Genomic DNA, 23470 nt, shown 5'->3' with positions numbered 1-23470 from the left:
GACCATGAATCAGAAGTGGGGCAGGCAGGGAGAACTATTTTTACCAACCCGCTTGACTTGCAAGGAGGTCTGCCCAAAAGGCAAGTGGGGGCAGTCAGTTGGGGGGACTGGCAAGGTGCTAGGAATTGTACCGTGGGGTATCATTTCTAAGCATTACAAGGTGCTTGGGCTGTGCTGCATTGCGGAGCAGGGGAAGGAAGCAGGAGAGACAGTGGGAAAGCTTTTTGTGTGCTATCTAAGCAATAGCCAGGGCATTCTTGACAGAGGAAGAAAGGTAGAAACTGGTGGCAGCTGCTAAAATGAATGTTACTTTTTGTTGCTCACTTGCCAGCAGCAACCTGATAGAAAATGTGTAGCAGCTGAAGTTAGGTTGGTCATGGTAGAATTACAATGCATCTTTTCCCTGAAAAGCGTCTCCTCGTAGGCTTCACTTCCATTCTTCCACTGCCCCTCTGATGCCATGAGATAAAGCCTCCTGTTAAGAACGCCACTTCTGGCTAGTGTCCATCGACACATTATCTTTTCAGTCCATATATCTGGGCGGGAAGCTTATAGAAGATTTCTGCTTCTCTTGGGAGAAAAAGTCATCCCACCTTTTTCTGGGCAGGTTCTGGTTGGAGAGGTGTGGTGTGATCTGCAGCAGCTCCAGCTTGTGAGGAGTGCAAGTACCTGTCACCTGACCTTTCTCTTTATTTATGACCTTTTTTGGTAGGGTAGAGACCTTGTCCTAATATAAGTATAATTTCCGCTGTCTTGACTGGGAGATTTCACAGACTAGGGATCAAGACTTTTCTTGCTTATTTGTTTTTTTTTTTTTAAATTGGGCTTTATTTTTCAGGAATTTGTATTACTCATTTATCTTGGTAATAATACTCTGCTAGCTCTTCTCAGTGAACTGAAGATGAAGAATGGCTTTAAGTACTTCTACAGATAGTTTTCAGAATGTGGTGGTGTTGTTATGGTCCTGAGCTATGGTTAGAAAAGTAACTGTCTTGGAAATGCCATCGTCTCACTGAAAATATCTGCTCTGGGATGGTTTTGAATCTAAGTTATTACTGTCAGTGATTACTGAAGATAATGTGTTTATTTTAGTGAACTAACAAACGTTCTACTAGCACGTTCTGTTTGAAAACATTTTCATTGACTTTTTCCTTAAAAGGCTCTAATTTTTGTGGAGGATCGGCTCTTCCACATGAAAAATGCAAAGATTTGAGTAGAACCAGGAAATATTGCAGGTGAAAACCATAATTAGAAAGTGCCATTTCAGGCCACCCTCATGTCCTCACTTTCTCATATGGGCCTGACCCCCATCTCCATGTTCTGCTGTAGCCACAGGGTTCCCACCTTGCACTGCTTCCCTTTGCCATGGCAGAACATCATGGTGTGTTGGAAGATGCAATCCAATCAACTATTACCATGAAACAAGAAGAATAACATTTCAAAATGAAAATATTTATTAGGGTTTTTCCCCAAAAAGGCAACACTTTTGCAAAAAGGGACTAAAACACTGGCGTAGGTAGGAGGCTGACTGAATTCCTTGACATGTCAGTTCAACACACTTATCAGCTTAGTAATGATGACAATGTCTTATTACTAGTAGTGAGGTAAGTGGCAGAAAGCAGCCAATATGGTTATCAACTCCCTTGAGGAGTTAGGAGAGTGACAAAGAAGAAAAATCATCTTTTGTCTTGCACATAGACCAAATATGATATGTAATCACAGAAAAGAAAGAGCACACAACAAGCCAGTCTTTGTCAGCTGTCTAATTATAGCTACAGCCAACTAAATAGCCAGCAACATGCAGTCCTCATTAAATCTGCTGTGCACAGAAATTATTGTTAGGGTGCAGAGAAGCCAGGATAGTGAAGGGCTGGACAGAAGTCATGCAGGGGAAAAATGATTTAAGGAGAGGAACCACTCTGTGGTCCCCCATCTTTGGGGACTGAGGAACTGAAACACTAATATCAGCACGACCTGTCTCTCTTTTTTAGCAGTTCAGTTTGTATGTCACCCAGGGATGCTAAGGATGATTATTCAGCCACTCTCCGTGATACTTTTCAAGTGCTTTCCTGCTGAAAACTTTCCTTCCCACCTTTGTATGATCATGTTTTCCCTTGCTTTGGCTTCTTCTATGCTGTTTTGTCCACTGGTAGGAGATGGGGCTGCCACTTTTGTCAAAACACATGAATAAATAAATAAAACTTCCAGGAGTTTAATGCAAAAGAATGCTGGTTGCATGTGGGCAGGTGCAAAGAGAGTAACAGCACTGGAAAAGGCAGGTAAATGCTTGATAAAACTGGCTAAAATGACTGGGAGGTATCCAGGTGGTAACATTAGTAGGAGGACTCACAGACTCTTTGAAAACACCTTGAAATCGAAGGTACAGAACATTTTGATAGCTATTTGTGAAACATATGAACAGTACATTTCCTTTTCCTTCTTTCCACATGTCTGTTTTCTCTTAGGATTCTCCTGTGGAGAAAATCCCTTCCTGAACTCTTGCTATAATCATCTGTCTTCTGCTTCACTTCTGGTCACGTGCAAACCAGACCCTCAAACTATATTAATAGCTTTGATACAGTAGCAATAGCTGAATGATACAGGAATAGATCAGATCAGCATTCTTCTCCTGAAACAGTTCTCTAACGAATCATGAGTTTAAAAAGTAATGAAAACTTCTGCAGAAAAAAACACCCCATGTTTTCCTTGGGCTTGGGGATGTTTAAAAGCAACCTGAAAAATCCCCTGAATTTTTCTACAAAAAGCAAATGATTGTTTGCAGGCAGCTGCTGCCAGGACAGAAAGCTCTTGCCGTGTAGTCAGGAGCAGGTAGCACGGGGAGGCTGCTGTCAAGTGGAGAAGGGATGCGAGCTCCTCTGCTCCTGCCTCCCTCACCTCCACATCCCTCCTGGCTCTGCTGGGTCAACAGTGAGGAGTGAAGGGAAGCGCTCCATCCACTGTCATCTTTCCTTTTTCATGAGGAGCCTGACAACCATTGCTTCTAGATTCAAACATTTTCAGCTTTAAATTGGAGGATTCTAACATCCTAAATATGCAGAGGGATAGTATATATAAGCCCGTCACTGAGAGCTAGAGGATATCCACAGGAACCTTTGGGTCTAGAAAGGCATGGATGCACAAAATGCAAGACATGTTTCTGATGATTTGTTTCTATTTATTCTCAAAGACCAATGTGAAGGAGTTTAAGGGCTGAATTAATTCTTAGCTGTGCACTAGAAGTCGACAGACTTAGACCAGGGCTGTGTTTGGCAGTGTTTCCATATCCTGCAATTCAGCATGGAATATGTAATCATCTGACAGAGGGTTCAGTATGTTTAGTTGTATAACTGCTAGAACAGATAAAGGATCAGCCAGGCAAACAGTGAAATATGAAAACGGTTCTCGTAAAAACATCCCAGCCTTGGGGCATGCATCTGCCAAGACTACTCCGTGGTGACATGAATGGACATAGCATTTAACTACTCTCCAAGAGGAGAGAGGATTACAAGGAGGTGGGGAAAGCAGAAGAAGCCAGAGTAACCCTGCCAACAATAGCAGGTTGCAATACTTAATCTCAGTGCTTGTGCCAATGCGCTTCGAAGCTGCTGTTGTTTTTATGAGGAAAAATGCAGAAAAGACTGATCTGTGTATTTATGTCTGTCTGGAAATGTTATAAGTGCCGTGTGGTCATTCTGATTCCAGAACCAACGGGGTCGGTATTCCCAGGATGGGGAGATTTAGACAGGGTGCCAGAACTCAGCGGCTACACGTGGGACCAAAAGCAGAGAGAGTGAGTAAATGGAGGGATTCAGTAAAGTGGGAGACAAACCAGGAACTCTACCCACATTTCCAAATAACAGAATTTTCTGGGGCTGTTTCAGCTCAATGCTACAAGTCATATGCCCTTGAGAAGTTCTAGAGCATCATCTTCAGCCCTTTCATAACAAGCTTCCCTATTATGCAATTATTTTGCTCATTTGTTTTCTGTTATGACTGTAACTGATAGTGTTATTTTGCAGGAGTTTACGCTAGTGAGGTATGCTAGAGCAAGCATCCTGCGTGCCATAAGCTTTAATGAACACACAGAACAAGTTCAATAAAGGGGCAGTGGTAGCAGGAGCTTCCTTTCATGCCAATGTTTTCCTGTGTTTCCCAGTATAATGTTATTTAGCATAAGGGACTGCAGCTTATTATCTACTCTTCTTTCTGTTCCCAACTACAACAGAGCATTTATTGAAAAAAATGTAATGGGTTTTTAATGGTGGCTACTGTGGTCTCATGTCTTTCTTTTGAAAGTGACAGCAGAAGTCACAAGTACAGTGCTGATTTTTTGTGGGCACCAGGATCTGTATGCAGATCACAGGCACATTGCATAAGGTACCAAGCAGTACTGGTATAGGGCAGGCTTAACGTGACAGATATCTGTGTCCTGTTCCTGTTTCTTATCTACTGCTGTGACCGTGGGATGCTGGGGAGTGGGTGCTTTGGTGTCAGGTTATATCACTGGCGACAGAGCAAGAGGGAAGCAGGTTTTCTGCTGGCTGTTTGAAAGATCTGCAGGAGAAGTGGATTTGGATTCATCGGGACATGCATTCCCTGAGGAGGGTGGAGGAATAATACAGATGATTTCCTGCTACTTCATACTACTCTTTGGTTACACAAAACCATAATACACTGATCTGTCTTTCCTATCTGATCCTGCCATGGTAGTCTCCATGCTGTCTAAGGGTTTATTTGATAATGTGTCTCTGGTGGTTTGTTACGTTTTGCTTTAATCCAGCTAAAGCTTAGCTCTGTTTGACTGGTAAAAGACAGTGACACGTAGGAGTAAGGCTTCTTTGGCTTTCTTTGTTGGGTAGAACAGATATTTGGCAGCTGAGTTTCCCAGGGACCTAGGGATTAAAGTGAACCTTGAGTTTTCTTTCTTAGAAGTCTCCGTCACTCCAAACTCGACATTTTTCTTCTATATAAGCTATAAACTACTGCAGGGGAGAAACGTTTTCCAGATGACAGTACTCCATAAATGGTGTTGTAGGATGTCAGTTATCTGTGATGGGAGTCGCACATCGGTACAATACTTATGGGATGTCTTTTGATAATGAAATGTCATTTCTGAGAGAAATGAAATGTGTGTTGATAGGTAAGAGGGTGAAAATTAACATGATCCTTGTCTAAAACAGATTTATTTGAGCTTCAAGAAAGATTTCTTGGTGAACTGGGCTAAATCTGAATGAACCTGAGCCTTCAATGGTTTGCTTCCATTAGACACATCTGTAAAAGCTTTGATCCTTAATGGCTCTATATCTGTTAATATTCCTACAAATTTTTAAGGAATGGGAAGAGCATTTCCACTGCAGTAGCGTCATATTTTGATGTTCACTCAAGTTCGTGAACTTCCAGATCCAAATCTTGTTGTTGGATATGGCTGCCTTACACAGCACAAAGGAGATTATGGAAGTGCCCTGTGCTAATGGGAGTTTCAGCTGAGGTGGAAGACCAAAGCACTTCCTTTGGAAAAGGAGTAGATAACAAGGAAAATGAATGTTCATCAATGTAAGTGCTTCAAATACAGATTCCCACATGTTTTGCTGTAATTTGCCTTGATGATTCTGTGGAAGCCATTTTTTTTCTCATGTTACCTGGGATCAAATCTCTCAAAGATACAGGACACTGTGGAGAAGGCGAAACTGTCCTTCAGATGAAAAAAACCAGACCAAGCAACAAATAAATAAACCTTGCATTCATGTAGTCGGATGCTGATACTGCATACCTAAAGCTGTAATATCATATGAAGTTTATCAGAGTAGTTGGAATGCTTACACTGGTACCCTTGCCAAATTTCTCCTGGGCAAATTACTATCCATCTTCTTAAATCCTTTTGGCAGTTTCTACTGGAGAGAGAAGAAAGGTTTGCCATGTGCTGAGGCCCTGGACTGCACTTAGGTCTGGGCCCATCCCCTGTCTCTGTGCATGCTCCCTGTCTGAGAAGGGCAGTGTTTACATGCTCTGTGGGTCAGTTCTCCACCAGGCTGATAACTTCGGATGGGTGATCAGGGAATAAATTATGGAGAGGCTGAAAGACTCTCTGGCGAGGTGGCCCTTAGCAGATGAAAGTCTTCCTCATCCCCTGTTCTAGACACCTGCATGCTGCTACCGTTACAGCTTCAACCCTCACTTGTTTTTTTTCCTCACAGGCAGTTGCATTTCACTACTATTATGGATGGATGAAATGACTCTTGCAAGCATGTAGCACAAATGAGTTGTATGAGTGCCATAGTACATGGAAGAAATGTGAGTCATAAATCATCATTAACATCTGCTGGAAAATGTATCTGTGCCCCAGCAGTTGTAGGTTACTCTGTCAGAGCACTTGACACAAGACCCGTGATTGGCATTGTTTGGGACACAAGTCCGTAAAGATTGAGACTGCTAATGGCTGCTTTAACAGGCATGTCAGTTTTGGCTTAATGAATTTGTTAATATCAAGCAACTTTCTTCCTCCAAACAATGGTGTTGGTAATTCACAAGCTGTTATTCTTGGAGACCCACTTTAACAAAAGCCAGCCTCTCTGTCTGAATGTTGCTGCTTTCATATTTTATTGCAGAAATTACACAAAAATATTTGGCTTGTCTAATGAGGGCTTGACGATATAGTATATATTGCTGAAAATGTGTCAACGCATTATTCCTACAAAAATAAACTTTTGTGTTTTTTTGCCTTGTCTGTTGGCATTTTACTAGTTCAAACTGGGGAATACGGGATGTCTGTGTAACTTGTCTAATAATACAAAACAAATGATATGGGTGTAATGCTGGTATTATCAGGGCTACGTAGATCGTTCCTTTGCACTTACGCTTGTTTTCCTTCCTCTTTAGATCTATAGGTTTAGATTCGCACACTACATTAGACTATGCTGTTGGCATCTGTAGTTTCAGAGGCTTTAGGAACACGGGATTTGACCTCCCTGAATGTCCTTATTAATCCATGTTCTTACATGTGCTAGATCATGCGATTTGTTTTGCAAGAGGCTTTTAGGGCCAGGAAAGCTTATTGTGGTTATCTAATCTGACCTATTTCATTAGGGAGGTCACTGAAGAGCCCCCACAGGATTTCCTGCAGCTGGGAGAGAGAGTACTTGAAGAAAGTTTTCCATCATGATCAGAGATGGCTGAAGGCTTTTTGGCAGTGTAGGCAAAATTTCATTTCAGGGCAGCAGCAGAATGGGTTGTGAGAGGAGGAGGGCTGGAAGGGGCCAGGGGATTTCAGCAGATGGGGGCGAGGATGCTGGGACACGTCAGGAGGACTCCAGTAGGCAAGCGTGAGATCAGTGAGCTTTTGGAGACCACAGGTGTGAAACAGGCTTAGGAAAAATCACAGAGGACTGCAGAGAAGATATGGTTATGATTAAGGTTATTTTTTGGCAGGAGGAGGTCACAAGGCTGGGTGGTTTGAGGTAGAATCTCTTCAGGTAGGAGATGAAGAAAAAAGGTCATAGTTTCCAGAGAGGAGATGGAAGTGATGAAACTTTTGGGAGGGGTCTGAGTGGGGGGTGGGAGGGATTTGAGAGACATGGGAAGTTTGAGGGGGCTGTTGTTTGAGATAGGGATTCCACTGCTTCCCCCTCCCCCTGTCCAATCCCTTCCCCTCTGGACTTTCCTTACAGCTCCCCCACTTTGGAGGGGTGTGGGCCCCGCAGCCCCAGCTGTGCTTCACACGGCACCTGCCCCCCCCTCCCCCCCCCCGGGTGAGAAACACACCCCCATTTGTGCAGTTCTATTTGTTTTTACTGCGCCTAGGGGACTAAAGCAAATGGATGGGGAGGGGGCTGCAGGCAGGCATGGGGTGGGAGAGGAGACCAGAGGAATGGTCCTTTCTGCTTCTGCTGCCAGGAGCACCAGGATGGGGCATGAGCTGCTTCCCACTCCAGCTGTGCCCCCCCCACCAGTCCCAGTCCTTCCCTTGGGGCAGGAACAGAGCATCACCCCAGCGTCCAGCTGAGCTGTGCTGTGGCTCAGAAGGACCTCCCCTCTTTTCTGGCACTGCATGAGAAAGGCAGCTTCTGGATCCCCCCTTCCCACTGCCTGGGGCTCAGCCCTGCTCACCTGTGGCTGCGGTTTGGCTCTGATCTTAAAAAAAAGCCACACAACTGGTGGAAAGTCTATCAAGGCTCTTGGTAAGTCATTTCAATGAGTGTTGTGAAAAACGTACACCGCTTTATTAGTTTGAATCTATTTACCGTCAGACCTGTGGGAGAAAAAGAAATGAAGCAGAAGAAAAGTGCAAGTTTTGGCAAGGCTGGTCGACTGCTGGAAAAATGGATGGCAAAAAGGGCTTTTCTCTAGACACAAGGTTAGAAACACAGGGCAGAAGAAAAGAGAAAAAGCTGACATGAATTGGATTAGGCAGCTAATAAAGGATTGAAGCAATATATTATATCGCTACTGTGGAGGAAAACAAATACCTTCCTCCCAGAGATGAGAGATGAGGAAAGAAGTGGATATTTGTTCAGTGTAGAGTGCAAAAAGCTGATGGTTGTCCTGTCAGAAAACAGGATTGTTGGCTCTGTGAGGGGATAAGTGTGGAATAGTTAAGAGTTTCAAACCTGGACTGAAGATTTATAAACTGTTCTTGTAAAAAGAAAGGAGAATTTTGCTTTGATAAACAGAATTTGTCAAATATATCTTTTGTGTCCGGTTTGGTATTCCCTCTCTGACACTGGCCCAGACCTGATTTTTCAGAGGAAGTCAGTGTGTTTTGTGTAACACACACAGAGAGTAGCTCAGTCTTGTGGAGGGGAGTCAGGCCATACATGAACACCTAAGTCCAATTTTGTTTGCTGACAATCTCTAATACAGTCATTGACTGTGTACTCTCTCCTTTTTTACCAGCCATGCTGCTTGACCTGTGACTGGAAGCAAAGCTAGTGCATTGAGGGCTTTCTGAAGGACTGTTCACTTCATGACACAGAGAAAACTGCACAGAATGAGGGGGCAAGAAGAGACCCTAAAGCTAGACAATACGATTGCTTGTTGGATGCTGGACTGAGCAAGCCAGAGCAAAGGGGTATAATGTAAGAAGTATAGGAGAACGAAATAGGATGCTCCCGTGTCTGCTTACCTGGTTTATTACTAACAGAGGAATACAGAGATGTCATTTCCTAAACAGAAATGAAAATCAAAATGGCTTTTTTTTGAGAACTGATCCAGGTCCTGGGACAGTATTTGCACATCTCCATCTCTCAGGAAAACTGCTGCTGGAGACTGTGTTTCCTTCAGCGACTGAAGGAAAGGGCGTAATGGAGTAATCAGGTTGTCCCAGGTGAGGAGTAGGGGTCTGGCCAGCTGTTTTGGGTGTGCTGTGGGGCCAGTACACATCTGGATGCACTAGGTGGCAGGGTCTGCCTGCGACAGTGAAACACGCTGTGGGGATGGTGTTTGCATGGGACAGAGCAGCAGGTGGAGTGCATATTTCCTTGGAGATGCCAAAAATGAGTCCAAAAGATCTCTATCTAAAGATGGTATGCAATTCATTATCAAATGCAAAACAGCCTGCTCAGGCATAGTTCACTGATGAGCAAGAAACTTACATTTAGGTGATTGAGAAGGAAAAAGGGGAGTTTTGCTATCAAAATGTCTATAAGCCTTGTCTTCAGGTAGAAAAATAACACTATGGGAAAGAGTTTAGTGAATTCTTCCTCTGCCCTTTTGATATTCAATAAATTTAAAACTGAATTGTTGTTAAGTTTTGGGCAGGCAGAGATTTGTGTTTGCTTTGATATCCTGCACTTGGCCTGACAGAAAAAGCATTTGTTTCTTGCTTGGAAACTGTGCTCAAGAGCAGCAAATTGCCGGTGCGTGCAAAGGGAGGGTCTGCTGACTGGTGGGGACAGGACCCAAGGTCTTCTCTACCAAAAGCCTGACCTTTCATGAGTTGCCTTGATCCAGGAGAGGGCTTTTTGTGAAGACAAGGTTGTTAGAGACGCTGGTGGAAGCTATGAGAGATATGAGCAAAAGGAGAAATCATATCCCTGCTTCTGCAGAGGGGGATATTAAGATTACGTGATTTGCCCAGAACTACATGAAAAGTTAATAACAGGGCCAAGACTGGTGCCAGATGAGCTCCCTGGAGCCCTGAGCTTGGATGGTCCAACCGTATCTGGTGTGAAAGCAGGTGTAAGTTGCTTTCTGAGGTATGGGCCAAAGATGTTGACATTGACTGACAAAAAGAAGATCAAACTTGGGAATAGCAATAAACTTGGGAATAGCAATAAACCTGACCACAGTATTTGAATGTGCTCACCCTGAAGGTGTACTTTGCTGAGAAGACAGCTTCTGTGTTTCTCCACTGTAAAGCACTGTGGTTTTCAGCCTCCTCTCTGCAGATTGCAACAGGTCACATGTTAGGTAAACATTTTCTATATGAGAACCATGCCTCTGCTGGGAAAGTTTTAGGGATCTCCAAGTCACATCTCCAAGTTTAAAAAGCTTGAAATGACCAGTATGGTTGTAGAATGCTCCCTTTGTACTTCAGAGGCATAAGTATAAAAGACAGGCCCAAACCAAAACGGGAATCTTCATCTTCTATCCCTGTGAGGGACTCTGAAAGGTCTCTTTTTTTGTAAGTTGAACAGACTAACAGCATGAATCCAACCTGGCTTTTTTAATTTTAGGCAATGACTAAATGTACTTTAGGTCATGACTTCATGTGGACTTCAGTTGTTTTGGTTCTTCTCTGACAAGCAAATAGTTAAAATAAAAACATTGGCAGGTGGTGGACAAGACTCAGACACTGTCCCTTTATGTATTTTTTCTGATGAATCCATCTATGAAAAGGCAATGTTGCTTTTTCCCGCTGCTAAATTTGCAGAGTATGCTTTCTGTTTCATGTAGGTTGCATTGCAAATTGGCTCGTTCTTTCCCATAGCAGCCTCTGGTCTATTGGTCTTGTTGCACATAATTAATTTTGTCTGTCATCATCTGATCCCTCTTCCCACATCACTTGCTGCTTATACCACTGAAATTACAGCCATTGTTTAATTTCTTCTGATCTACAAAATATTGAGAGAAAGTATCATTTTCCCTTCAAGATCTGTCCTGACCAAAACCTATGTTTGATTTGATATACTTGGACTGACAAATAAAACCACAGGTAAGAAAAATAAACCTACAGATACTTTGCCAGGTAAGCAAAGGAGAAAAGTAAAGCTGCCCTGTTTTCCTGCTTTCTTTTTCTTGTAGCTGAAAAGGAAACTTTCAGAGGGCTATAATTCAGTGGAAGCACCTTATGGCATGTAGTCAGAGAGGTCAACGTTCATTGCCGTTCCTATATTTGAGGACCATTAAAAGGCACTATCAAAGAGAGGGACCTCAGCTTCCTGAGATGATGTGGAGCCAGCTGTGGTGTTTGCCTTTGGTGCGGAATGGAGCGGGGGCTGCATTCCTGATTGTCCTCAGTCTGTGTAGTTAGAGCTCAGGGTTGCAGCTTCCTCCTGAGGTCTGTCTCCCTGCACAGTGCCAGCGTACGCCAAGGGCCTGACGGGCTATACAGAGGGATCACGCAGGTCTGTCAGGTCATGCCCTGAGCACCGAGTGCTTCCAGTACAGTGAGCTTTTACTGTTTGGAGTCCATAAATATGCCTTCATAAAAATTGGCATAAAATTTGGGCAATCTTCCAAAGCAAGGGCAAAGCAAATCCTCCTGAGCTGAAGAGCTGCATTTCAGCTGTGTGTGACCACTTGTGCATTAACTCTACACCTCTGGCTTTTTCACTGCTTCACTAGATTCTCCTTTCATTGGCAATTATCCGCCCTTTCCTCTCCGCTTACCCCAGTTAGTCATGCCTCCTTTTCTTTTATTGGCTGATTCCCCTTCCCCCACCTCCTCTTGCGAATGTTTTTTTAATCCCATCTTTCCTCTGGTACCTTACCAAGATCCTTTGCCAGTTAGAGTGCTCTCTTTATTAGCAACGCCCAACACTCATCTCGCCTCCTTCCAGCAGACGAGCCTGGAAGACACCAAGGCAAGACCAGGAGTGGCAATCCAAGTGCACCAGCAAAGCACACAAAATCAGCACATATGATTCAGTAAACAGTTTTGCCACCAAACTCTGGCCCCAGGAATGAGAGCGCACTGGTAATCACGGGAGACAGAGTGTTTTTGGCAATGTAGGGGAATGAGATCTAGTCAGGGCTTTCCAGGTGCTTGCAACATAGGGTTTTATTTCCAAGAGCTCTGTGAAGAGAAGACAGAGGAAAGAACATGGACAGCCTAGGGTGATGCATGTCTGTCTATAGGGGGACAAGTGTGATTTTCTAGCCCAGGTTTACAATGGCCTGTCTATCAGTTCAAGGAGCAGTCTGCTGCCCTAAGGGTAGCCTGAGCTGGTATCCAAATACAGCAGGTGGACTTTCCTCTTGTAAATGCTTACTTGTTTCCAGCAATGGTTCCACCAGACACCAGTCAGCCTTGACTGGGCTGGGTTCACTCAGCAAGTACCTCAACTCAATCACTTGTTTTTGGATTGTCTGAAAGAAAAAAAAAGAAAAAGAGGGAAAGAAATCCCAGGAAAAGTGAACAGTTCTGAGAATGATGGTTGTTTGCTATTTCGCTTCAATTTTATATGAACTATTTGGGTTGGCTACAGTGGAGCTGCCAGGTGGCTAAACATGCCGAGTGAGTGTGGTCAGTGCTTGGGACACGCACTGTGCTCGAGGCATCCAAAAAATTACTCCTGACCTTCATTTAGTCTGCCAATCACTGCAGGCTGCCCTTACATCACATTTTTCACTAGCCAGTAACAGATTCATAGAAGTTAGGGATTGAAAAGACCCGTTAGGTCACACAGTCCGTTTCCCCCCCCGCTCCCCTCAGCTCCCTGAAGGTCAGCCCAGGGCTGTTCCCTACAGTGTATTTTCTAGTGCTTTGTCCAGTCTTATTTGAAATGACTCAAGTGGTGGGGCTGCCAGCAGCTCCCTCTGGGAGCCTACTCCACAGTCTAATGGGCTTCATTGTTAATTTTTTCCTGATTTCTAGCCTAAAATATCCCTTTGCTAGTTTTGTCCCATTACCCACTTGCACCACCCTCTCCTTCCTCCTTACTAGCAGCACTAGCACTCCACACTGCTAAAGCATCAGTTAGCTGAGAATTCAAAAGCATTTTGCAAAAAGTAGTTGTTATTGCTTCCTTTATAGCCATTGCAAAAAGAAGTTAAGGAGCTGCGGGAGAAAGTGAGTGATGACTAGAACCAGACACAAAACTCACATCTCCTAGCTCATTTCATGGCTTTTGTGGATAAAAGCCTGTTCTCACCTCTCCAGTCAAATTTATACACAGGGAGCTGAAAACGAGCAGAGAAGAGAAGAGAAGAGAAGAGAAGAGAAGAGAAGAGAAGAGAAGAGAAGAGAAGAGAAGAGAAGGGTGGATCTGAGGTTTTGATACTGATCACAGCAATCCCTTGACACTTCACTTTATTGAAGTAGTGACTGGGAAGAAGGCTCAGTGTCTTTTTCTACTCCATCGTCTTCTCCAAGAAGATTTCTTATTGCTGTTTGGACTTAGCAATATTCAGGGCATTTGTTTTGAATGGGATGAGGCAGGTTGCCAGTATATTCTGACTAGATAACGTCCCAAACCAAATTTCTGGATGTAAACAGATACCATAGTAGACTGACTCCAGCTCCAAGCTTCACAGCTGGGCCTTGTCTCTAATGATACATTGAACCAAAATCCCAGCTCCAAACAGGCACAGCATCAGATAGGGATTTTGAGCCTTTAGCCTCTTTCTGATCAAAGAAGAGATGCTTTCTCAAATAGCTTTCATCAAGTGTTTTCAAAATTACTCTGACCTTTTAGACCAGGTCTTAGTGCCTGGGAGACTTTTGCAAAGGTGCTTACTGAGTTAAGTTGAACAGTAAAACTGTGATAATGCCGTCCTAGGTTTATCGTAGCTCTTGTATTAATGCTCTTTGAAGCAATCTGAGATGGCATGAGCCCAACCTGCAAGGTCCCTTGAGGACTGGGCCCTCAGAAACTAGAGATGGAAGAGACCTACAGAATTAGCTCATCCTGTTCATTCCCCCGCCAATACAAGTCTGTTCCCCACGGTACATTTTCCAGTGCTGTGTCCAGACTGGTCTTTTTTTTAAATGATTCATATGATAGGGTTTCCTCCAGTTCCATTGGTGACTGGATGGTTGCCAGAACAATTTTTTTTTTTTTTTTTCCCTTACTTTGACTTTGTGTCTTTGGATTCATCCAGAATTTTGAGGTCTGCAATTTGTACTGAGCATTAACTGGCAGTAGAACGAGTAACTGCACAGAAAACTTTAAGGACTTTATCCTCGTTTCTTGAAACAAATAAATCTCTGACAGAAGCCAAGAAGAGTGTTGTTTCAGTTCAGATTGGGCTGTTAGTGAAATTTGCTTGTGAAGGACAGGTGTGGGTTGCTTTGAAAACACCTATCCAAGCCTTTACACTGACATCAGTGGTAACACTGAGGTTTATATCCTGGCTGTTGAACTCTCATGGCTGGTGACTGGGATTGCTTTGACCTCTGAATTTACACTGACAGGCTGAATTCCAGGGGACTATGCTGGGCCTATAGCCAGACAGTGTTGGCCAAGGAGCATGGAAGGAGTGGGGTTGCCCAGGTGCATCGCTGTGAGCATGGCTGCTTGCTTTGCCATCCAATGTCCTAAACACTTCAGTTATTTACTGCCACATGCTGTTCAACCTCCCATGTTGCTTGCAACTGTCATGCACACTGTTTGGAGTCCTTGGACGTGGATGTCCATGTCCTCAGAATCTCATGTTTCATGAAGAATAAATTACCACCTTGAAAAACAGTTGGGACGAGCAGCATGGCCAGATTTTCTGAGGCCTTCAGTGCTCATCTGTGGACAGCCACTTCCTCAAAAGGGCAAAGGCTCAGCAAGCATTACTCACTGTAGCCCAAGAAAGAGTTGAAACTAGTAGCAAGACTCCCACTATGAAAGGGCCAATATTTCACCCCTTGTACTTTCTTCTCCTTTCAGAAGCCCTTTCTCTGTTGCCTCCCACAACTTTTTCTTTTCCCTTTCAGGGATGCTTCATTTTGTGGGTGGGATGTGGTCTCTGCCTTCAGGGAGTGCTGCATGTATAGCTGCAGCTATGGGTAGGTAACGCTTAAAGCCAATACTGCCAACAAGAGCCTGGCCTGGAACTTCAATCATTTCTGCAGTGTAGCCTGCAGGCTGATGAATCCCCTGCAATGGACGCCTATTGGAAAATATGAAAGATTTGGAAATAGTGTAGAAAATACCAGAGAAGGAGGGTAAGAAAGGACAGAGCTCAGAGCCACCTCTTCAGGAAGTGCAGTTGTCCCAGAGTCCCTCGGAGCTTGCCTGCCCTCATCCATCACAGGAGCCATCACCATCCTCTGCAGCATGGAGTTATCTCCAGAGGTAGGGCTCGGTCCTCCACCTCTTCACACTGGACCCTGAAATACTGGGCCCAGACCTATTTCCTCATGGCGAATTAGAGATTTATTTTAAACCACCAGACATCACACATTACTGAAGGACAAACTGTGCCCTGGGATTAGTAACCTTAGAAAAAGACCTGGGTTTTCACCAGCGTTGTTATTTACTTTTACTTGAAGGAGTGGCAAAACCTAATTTCTTCTTTCTGCTAGCCAGCTGCAATAGTCTTATCTAATGAGATCTAACAGCACTTTATCTTCTTGCATCTTCTCTTGGAGATGTCTACATGTGGTTCTCATTCACAATTTGTCTATAGTTCTTAGACTGGCACTGACTTCTGTCCCATAGGAACAAAAAGTGGGATCCAGATTGGTTTGGAGGGATGATGGTCAAGTGACTTCTAACAAGTGACAGTTGTGTGCACTGGACTATGCTACACATGACCTGTGTGCTTTTTTTTTTCACTTGCATAGCTAAAACGTGTGACCTTAAGACAGGGAGCTGCTGTCCTAGAAAATTCTTGCCACTCTTCAGTTAAAAAGGCTTTTGTTACATAGAGGAAAGAGTCATGAAGCAACCTGTATTGTTTAGCAGGAGTAAAATTATGATTATAAACACTTTGGTCTGGAAATATACTGTGCTGTCACCAGATAATCTGCAGAATGAAAGTATTATTCATTCAGCAGCAACTGAAGTGAAAGACTGGCCATAGAGTAAATAATGTGAATTCTGACACAGATTACTCAAAACAAGATAATTAGAAAACAAAGTTGGAAATTGGCATGGAGGAATTTAGTCCAGTTCTTTCCATGCTGCAGGTGACTCTAGATACTTTAAACCAGTAGTATATTTTGTAACAACCTAACCCAGTGAATGCATTTGATGCCAGTGCCTGCAAGGGTAGCCTCTGGTTGGCACCAAGTTGTGTCATCATCCACATGGCGTGGGATACAACTTCAGATCTTCTCCCTGCTCCCCAGGAAACCCACCGCTCCATCAATAGTGGTAAGATATCACAGCTGAGATCTGCACACTTAGTTTATTTAGCTTTTCCATGTGTAGGAAACAAATCACATTTACTTTTTTTCAGATTAAGCTACAGTCCAAATGTCAGTCACCACTGTAGACAGACAGGAGATAAAAAAGTGATCCAGCTTCATAGTTACAGAATACAAACCAGAGATAACTTTTATTTTTTTTAAACCATCCCACACAGCTCAAATTTAATAAGCTTCAGGGTAAAGTGAAGGAATAATTTATTTTATCTGGCATGTAACTGATTAAAGTGAATTTGGTTTTGGTCTGTTTATTTATAGCACCACCGGTATTGTAGATATGGTGGGTTAAAAATTTTCTGTCAAAATTGGTTTTGGATGAAAGTTTTGCTTTTGACAGACCAATTTATTTTGGTGAAAAAATGATCACTCTTGGGAAAAAGTTTCCCCTGAAAAATAGCATTTTGGCTGAAAATGGATTTTTTTTCATTTTTCATTTTTTTGATGAAAAGTCAGAATTTTCCATGGTGAGAAAGGAAAATTCCAAGTAGCTTCAGCATGAGGTATTTTATAGATAGGCAAGAAATAATCTTGCCTCAAAGGGAATATAATATAAACTGACAAAAATCTAAGAAATTTGGATCAGTAATTTTGAAGTTACAAAAGTTTAAATTCAGCAGCTTTTCATATGCTTATTAGAACCTCTCCAGTGATGTGTTTTTAATGCCTCAATTTGGGATTACCCATCTGAGAACATCTCATTCCAATTGCAAAGTCCTTTTCCATAGTGTTTAAAGTCAGTAGAGACCATTAGATCATCTAGTTTGGCCTCTTTACGTATAACTCAGTTAACCCCTTTCTGAGCCCAAAAGTCATGATTGGCCAAATCACAGATAGTAGTAAAGGGTCTAAGCTTTACTTTCAGGCAGTTCACCCTTTTCATGTGTTGTTTATTCTGTTTTTCGATCCATCTAAGAATTAAAAGTAATTAAATACTTAACTGAAAACTTGTTTTGTTTTGACTGTTGGCAATATTTGTCTTTGTGTATTCTGGGAGATTGAAGGTCACCTTTGAAATCCATTACTTTATTCTCATAAGGTTGTGGTATACTATCACCAAATTGCCAAAACTTTAATCATCGTTAATAGTATATTGATGGTATATTCAGTAGAGTTCTTCAGTCTCTGCCTGTGCTTGTTGGGCATGGGAGGAGTGGGAAAAAGTGTAATGCGACGTTCTTTAAAAATGTCAGAATTTTATTCCGTGTAGTGGCTTTGGCCCCACCAAAGATACAGGAAGAATTTAATCTTCTCAGAAAATATAATCTTCACAGGTTTCTCAGGGCTGCAGCAGCATTTTTTGCCACAGCTTGATGCTGGGACTTCAGCCTGGCCCATTCCGGCTTTAAAATCCATCTCAGAACTGCTGCTTTCCAGAAGAACATTCCTGTTTTATAGGAGCAGCCCATCTTTTTTCTCCTTAGACATATGAATTCATGAAAAGCCTTTTCTTTGAGTAGACCCAGATTACCTAGCAGTTCAGTTCACTTTGGTTGTCCTCTCCCCATTTTTGTCTGCCATTCCAACTGTCTTTAGATCATCCACAAAAATTATCAGCAGTAATTTTATATTTCCTTTCAAATACTTGAGGATAGTATGGTGTAAGTCTCAGGTTTATGACCATCATTTTGTGACCCTCCTAGAAACAGCCTTATTTAGTGACATTACTTGCAAATACTTTGAGGTATATCAGCTAGCTAATTCTCAATATATTTTGTATGCAGTTTCTTACTATATACTGCTGATTTTTATATCAGAATGTTGTGTGGTACCAAGTCAAACACCCTATAAAATTTTATTACATCTACACAGTTACATTTATCCAAAAAAAACTTCTTAGAGAATGAACTCAAGTTTGTTTAAGCAACACTATTTTCCAAAAAGCATTTCATGTTGTCTGGTATTCATTATATTATTCTTCTTTATTTTGTTATCAGTTAAATTCCATATGTGCTTTTTATTCTTTTGTTTGAGGTTGATGTCAGGATAATCAGTATTGTAACTCTGGTAGGTACAGTTTGCCCCTCTCAAAAGTTTACACAAGGTGATCATTCATCTGGTGTTTTCAGACTTCTTTGGTATTCTGGGATTTAGTAAAAATAAGCAACGAGTGAGCAATGACTTCTTTAGGCAAGTCCTTTAGGACTCCTGGGTTCAAGTTATCCAGGCTGATGGCTTTAAAATGTGCATCTTTAGTAGATATTATCTAATTCCCTCTTTTGGACTCTTTTTTTCCCTCTTTGAAATAAAAATTTTCTAATCATACTTAGGTGATTAAAGCACATCATGGCCAAACAGAAAACAGATACTTATTTAATTTTTCTTTGTTTTCATTATTGCTATTAAGAATTTTGCCTTTGCCACTGAGAAATCTGCCTTCATTTTCTTTGATCGCAATATAACTAACTTTCTTCTGACAACTAGTTCTGCCAATCAAGACTTTTACCTTTAGGACCCTTTGCCCTTTTTACACACCTTCTACTCTTTACGTCTGCTAATTTGTATGGTTCTGTTTGTGTTTGATACCTTTTCCCATTTCCTGAATAAGACTTCTGAAATTCCAAGCATTCAGTATATCACTGAACCAAGGCAAGCTTTCAGGCAATGTTGTCTTTTTTTGTCGATCATATGCTTTCTGGTCATCTAACAAGTTCTTGAAGAATTCTCCATTGTCTTTCATATTTTTTGTCTACATTTTTCCTATTAGGAAATTTCTCTTACAATTTTCCTCATGTCAGAATATATCTGTTTGGAAATACCCAAGTATTTTTGTTATTTGGACTGTACCCTGTTTGCCTACATGAAATTCATAGAAACTGGTCATGACCTGCAGTTCCTGATCAAGTACTGTTTTACTGTTCAGAATTCAATTCACCTTTATCCATCATAAAGAGTTGCCACATACAAATACCTCATGGATTTGTTTCCCTTTAACAGGCAGCTGCTTCATCACTCCCATTTTTCTTTTGATGTTTCTGGTGGCTCACAGCTTTCTGCTCTCCTCAGAAACTTCCTTTGGACTTTGTTCATTTCATTGACCCGTCAATGTTCAGGATCTTGCATTTCTGACATATCAAAACTCAGTTATGAGTTATCAGAGATCTGAGTTAACTTATTTATCCGATTTATCTTATAATATGTCATGGTTATACAGCAATACTTCCATTATAAAATTACTTTCTTCTGCTGTGGTCAATAGGGACTGCAGCTCCACAGCTTGAAAATTCCCATTTAAGGCAATGTGCTCAGTCAACTAGGGAAAGCTAAATTTAAGACATCTCTGTTAAGCCTGTTGGGTCTTTCTGATTAATGAAGTACAGAAACCTTTATATTCTACCTGCTGAAGCAGTGAGATTTATGAATTCACCAATAAATGATTCATAGGTTTAAAAAATAAAGTAAGCAAAAACTTCCTATAATTAATTACTGAAGTGCTAAGACTGAGTAGCTGGCACTCAGAAGGTAAGACATTCCAGAGTTCGAACTGTTGTTGCAAATTAACTCTGCACATATGCGTTTTCTCTTCTAGTTTCTCTTTACTTGCAAACTTTACTTGCAGCGTAACTGTAACATATTAAAGGTGCGTGACATGTAACATAACCAAGTTAGAGGTGAATTGACAAACAAAACAATTTAAAATGCTCACAGGTTAATGAGAATTGGGGTTCATAGATTTTGGGGCTGAAAAGGGCCACCGTCCCACTTTGTCTGACCTACTGTGTGACAAGGGCCACCTAATTCTAGGCAGCAGTTTTGCGGTGTGAGGAACTGGAATTATTTTACGCTTAGCCAAGTGAATGATACTGTGGCTGATAACTTGCTATTGAACTACAAGAGCACGTCACTTAAACATCCAATCTGCATTTAAAGGCTCCAAGCGATGATGAATTTACCACTTCCCTGGGTAATATGTTCCAGTGATTAATTACTCTCTCACTGTAAGGAATTTGTGTCCTATTTTCAGTTTACATTTTTCTACTTTGCATTTTCAGCCAATTGATCTTGTAGGGCCTTTCTCTGATACAGTTAAGGGGTTGCTCATATCATGCCTCTCCACTTCAGAAGCTTTAAAAACTAGTCTCTGTTTCTTTGAGGGCCTGAACTGATTGAACTCTTTACATCTCTTGTCAGAAGATGTGTTTTCCAGAAGCTTTCCAACTTTTGGTCTGTTTTAAAAAGCGAATTCCAGAGCTGGACACATTGCATAGGGTTCTTACCAAACCATGTGTGGAGGCAATACTGCTATGTTTAACCCAAAGCATCGCTATTTTTAGCATGGAATTAAAGTGATTTTTTTTTCCCCTGCTTTTTGCTGCGATATCATGATCCCTGTAGCAGATTTCTGCGATCCACAGTCCACCTCTGCAGTGTCAATCTTTCTCCTGTGCATACCCCTGCAGTTAACAAAGGTCATTTTTGTGGCAGAATTCACTTCATTACAGCAAAAGTAAATAAAGCCTGTCACCACTCTAGCAGTGCGTGTAGGTGCTTACCTTGGAGCTGAGCTGGGTGGGTAAATATACAATGTCTTTAAAATACTGTGAATAGCCAACTGGATCACATCCACGCGAGTGCGTCAGAAAGAAATCCTAACAGTCTATTGTTTCACTCGTGCCTGTGTCTTTAATGATTGCCCGATACAAAGAAGAAAAAGCAATTATCAAAGGCAGCTTTTAGGAGTAACTTCACATATGGGATGCAATTACAGCGTGAAAGAACACTGGCTTAATAGTGACAGACAGTGACTAAGAGATCTGATTACCAGGGAACTAGCTGCCAAAATCACATCCAGGAAAAAAGCGTGTGTGTGGGGAAAGGTTTCAGACTGGCCTTCATATTTGTCAGTCCACAATTAGTGGTACTGGCAAACTGCAAACAGTTCGCCCTGGGATGGACTTGTGCAGCCGCCTGCGCTCCTCAGACACCTGCGCATCGCGCGCGTCCCCCTCCTTGGAGTCTGGGGCGCGGGGCTGGCGGGAGGCGAGGCGCAGCCCCGCGCTGCGACCCGGCTGCCCGCGTCTTGCCCCGCTTTGGGGCTGCTGAGGGAACGGCAGTGCTGCGTGCTTGCTCATCCTGCTCTCGGGCCGGTGGTGCCTGGGACATGGCTCTGCGCTGGGTCTCCTGGTGTGGCGGGAAGCGACCAGGTGCCGGCAGTTTTCTCAGCAGTCCCCTGTGCTGCCTCCCTCTGTTCCCATTTCAGCCGGGTCCGCTCTACCCCCGTGTCCTCCCTCTGTTCCCATTTCAGCCGGGTCCGCTCTACCCCCGTGTCCTCCCTCTGTTCCCATTTCAGCCGGGTCCGCTCTACCCCCGTGTTGCTCCTAACTGAGGTGCTGCAGGGCATCACGCTTAAGTCTGTGGATTTCAATTCCTGATGCGGTTTAAAGCACTTGCAAAACTGTGCCTGCTATCACCTGGCTGCTGGCAGGATCTGAAGCCTGCCCCTGATATTCTGGTATTTAAACCATCAGCTGTTTTTCTATGCAGACGTAACTCTGACAAACAGTATAGTTCGTCCCCTTTTTCATTTTGATGTGGCCTGTCCGAGTACCACTTGCCGTCTTATATTGAAATGTTTAATGATTTTCCCCTTTGGATTTTTTCGGTCTGGGTTTGCTATGATCCCTGAGGGCCCAGGACATCACCGCAAACCAACGGAAGTCACCGCCATGCCCTCGGGACTCTCTGGGCTTGCTCTTGATTCCTGAAATCACTTCGAAGTGACTCTGTTTTCAGCACACCTTGTAGCATGCCCCCAAGCTACCTCTTGGACTTCACAACCCTCCCCTCTCGCCTTGCTTTTTGTTTTGGCCTCTCCACTCTGCTCTCCTGATTTAGAATCATAGAATCATAGAATCGTTTAGGTTGGAAAAGACCTTTAGGATCATCCAGTCCAACCATTAACCCACACTACCAAGCCTACTCTAAGTCAAGCAAGGGTAGACTAGACTAAACCATGTCCCCAAGTGCCACATCTACCCATTTTTTGAACACTTATTTTGCTCAGTGTTTCCCAGACGTGCTGCGACTGACTCTCCCTTCAGAGAATTTCTGTGCTCTGCACATCAGGGAGCCTTACTGCTGTCCTCGTTTACGCTTCTTGTGCCCTCAGTGCCAGGCATTCCCATTCCATTTGGTGACAGCAGCAGTGGGGTGGTGGCCTGGGAGGGAGTCAGGAGGGTTTCGGGGGGTGCTGAGACCATCCAGATCACAGTGAACCCTGTCTGTGAAACTGCCAGCGTGGTACCTGGCACGTGCCAACCATCTCTCCTAGGCACAGTTTGGTGGGGGGAGCCAAAGCCCTCTTTTATTTTACTGCTGTAGAGATAGCTGTGGTCTCAGCTGAGCCCTGCATCTGCTCTAGGCTCGTGCCTCACCAGTTGGGAACTGCTGGCTTTGCTAACGCTCTCGCTTGTGTCTGCCTTGGCTGACGAAGCGCTCACGCAGAGTTGTGGCATCTTGACGCCCTGTTTTAATACTGCTACTTGTCAGTGGATACATGAGTCAGTACACTGTCAGCTGCATCCTGCCGCTCTCATCTGGGGCCCAGTCTTGAGGCTCTGATCTGCAATCTATGCCGAAAAAGACAGCACTCCTTATTGTTTCCTTTTTCGTGTGCCTGCCTCTGGACCACGAGAGATTTCAGATGTTTTGCTACGTGCCTGTTTTGCTTTCCAGTGCGTTTCCCAGGTTGGCTCCTAGTGAATGAGCAGGCCAGGTTCAAACTCATTTGGGAGGTCGAGGGAGGTGTCCTCCAGGGCAGGCACTGCTGTACCTCCTCATATCTTCATAACGGTGGCTGGGTCCAACCTGGAGCCGTGCTTTCACAAGAGCGTTACGCTGATGGGGGGTGAGCTCCAAAAGATGTGCTCCCACTCCCTCCGTCCCTCGTCCCAGACCAAGGACTACGTGACCCTGTGATGAGCCAGTGCAAGGGCTGCTCTGAAAGAAACACAA

Source organism: Pelecanus crispus, chromosome 3 (genome assembly GCF_030463565.1).
Source record: "Pelecanus crispus isolate bPelCri1 chromosome 3, bPelCri1.pri, whole genome shotgun sequence".
Classification (NCBI taxonomy): Eukaryota; Metazoa; Chordata; class Aves; order Pelecaniformes; family Pelecanidae; genus Pelecanus; species Pelecanus crispus.
This window is presented reverse-complemented; position numbering follows the sequence as displayed.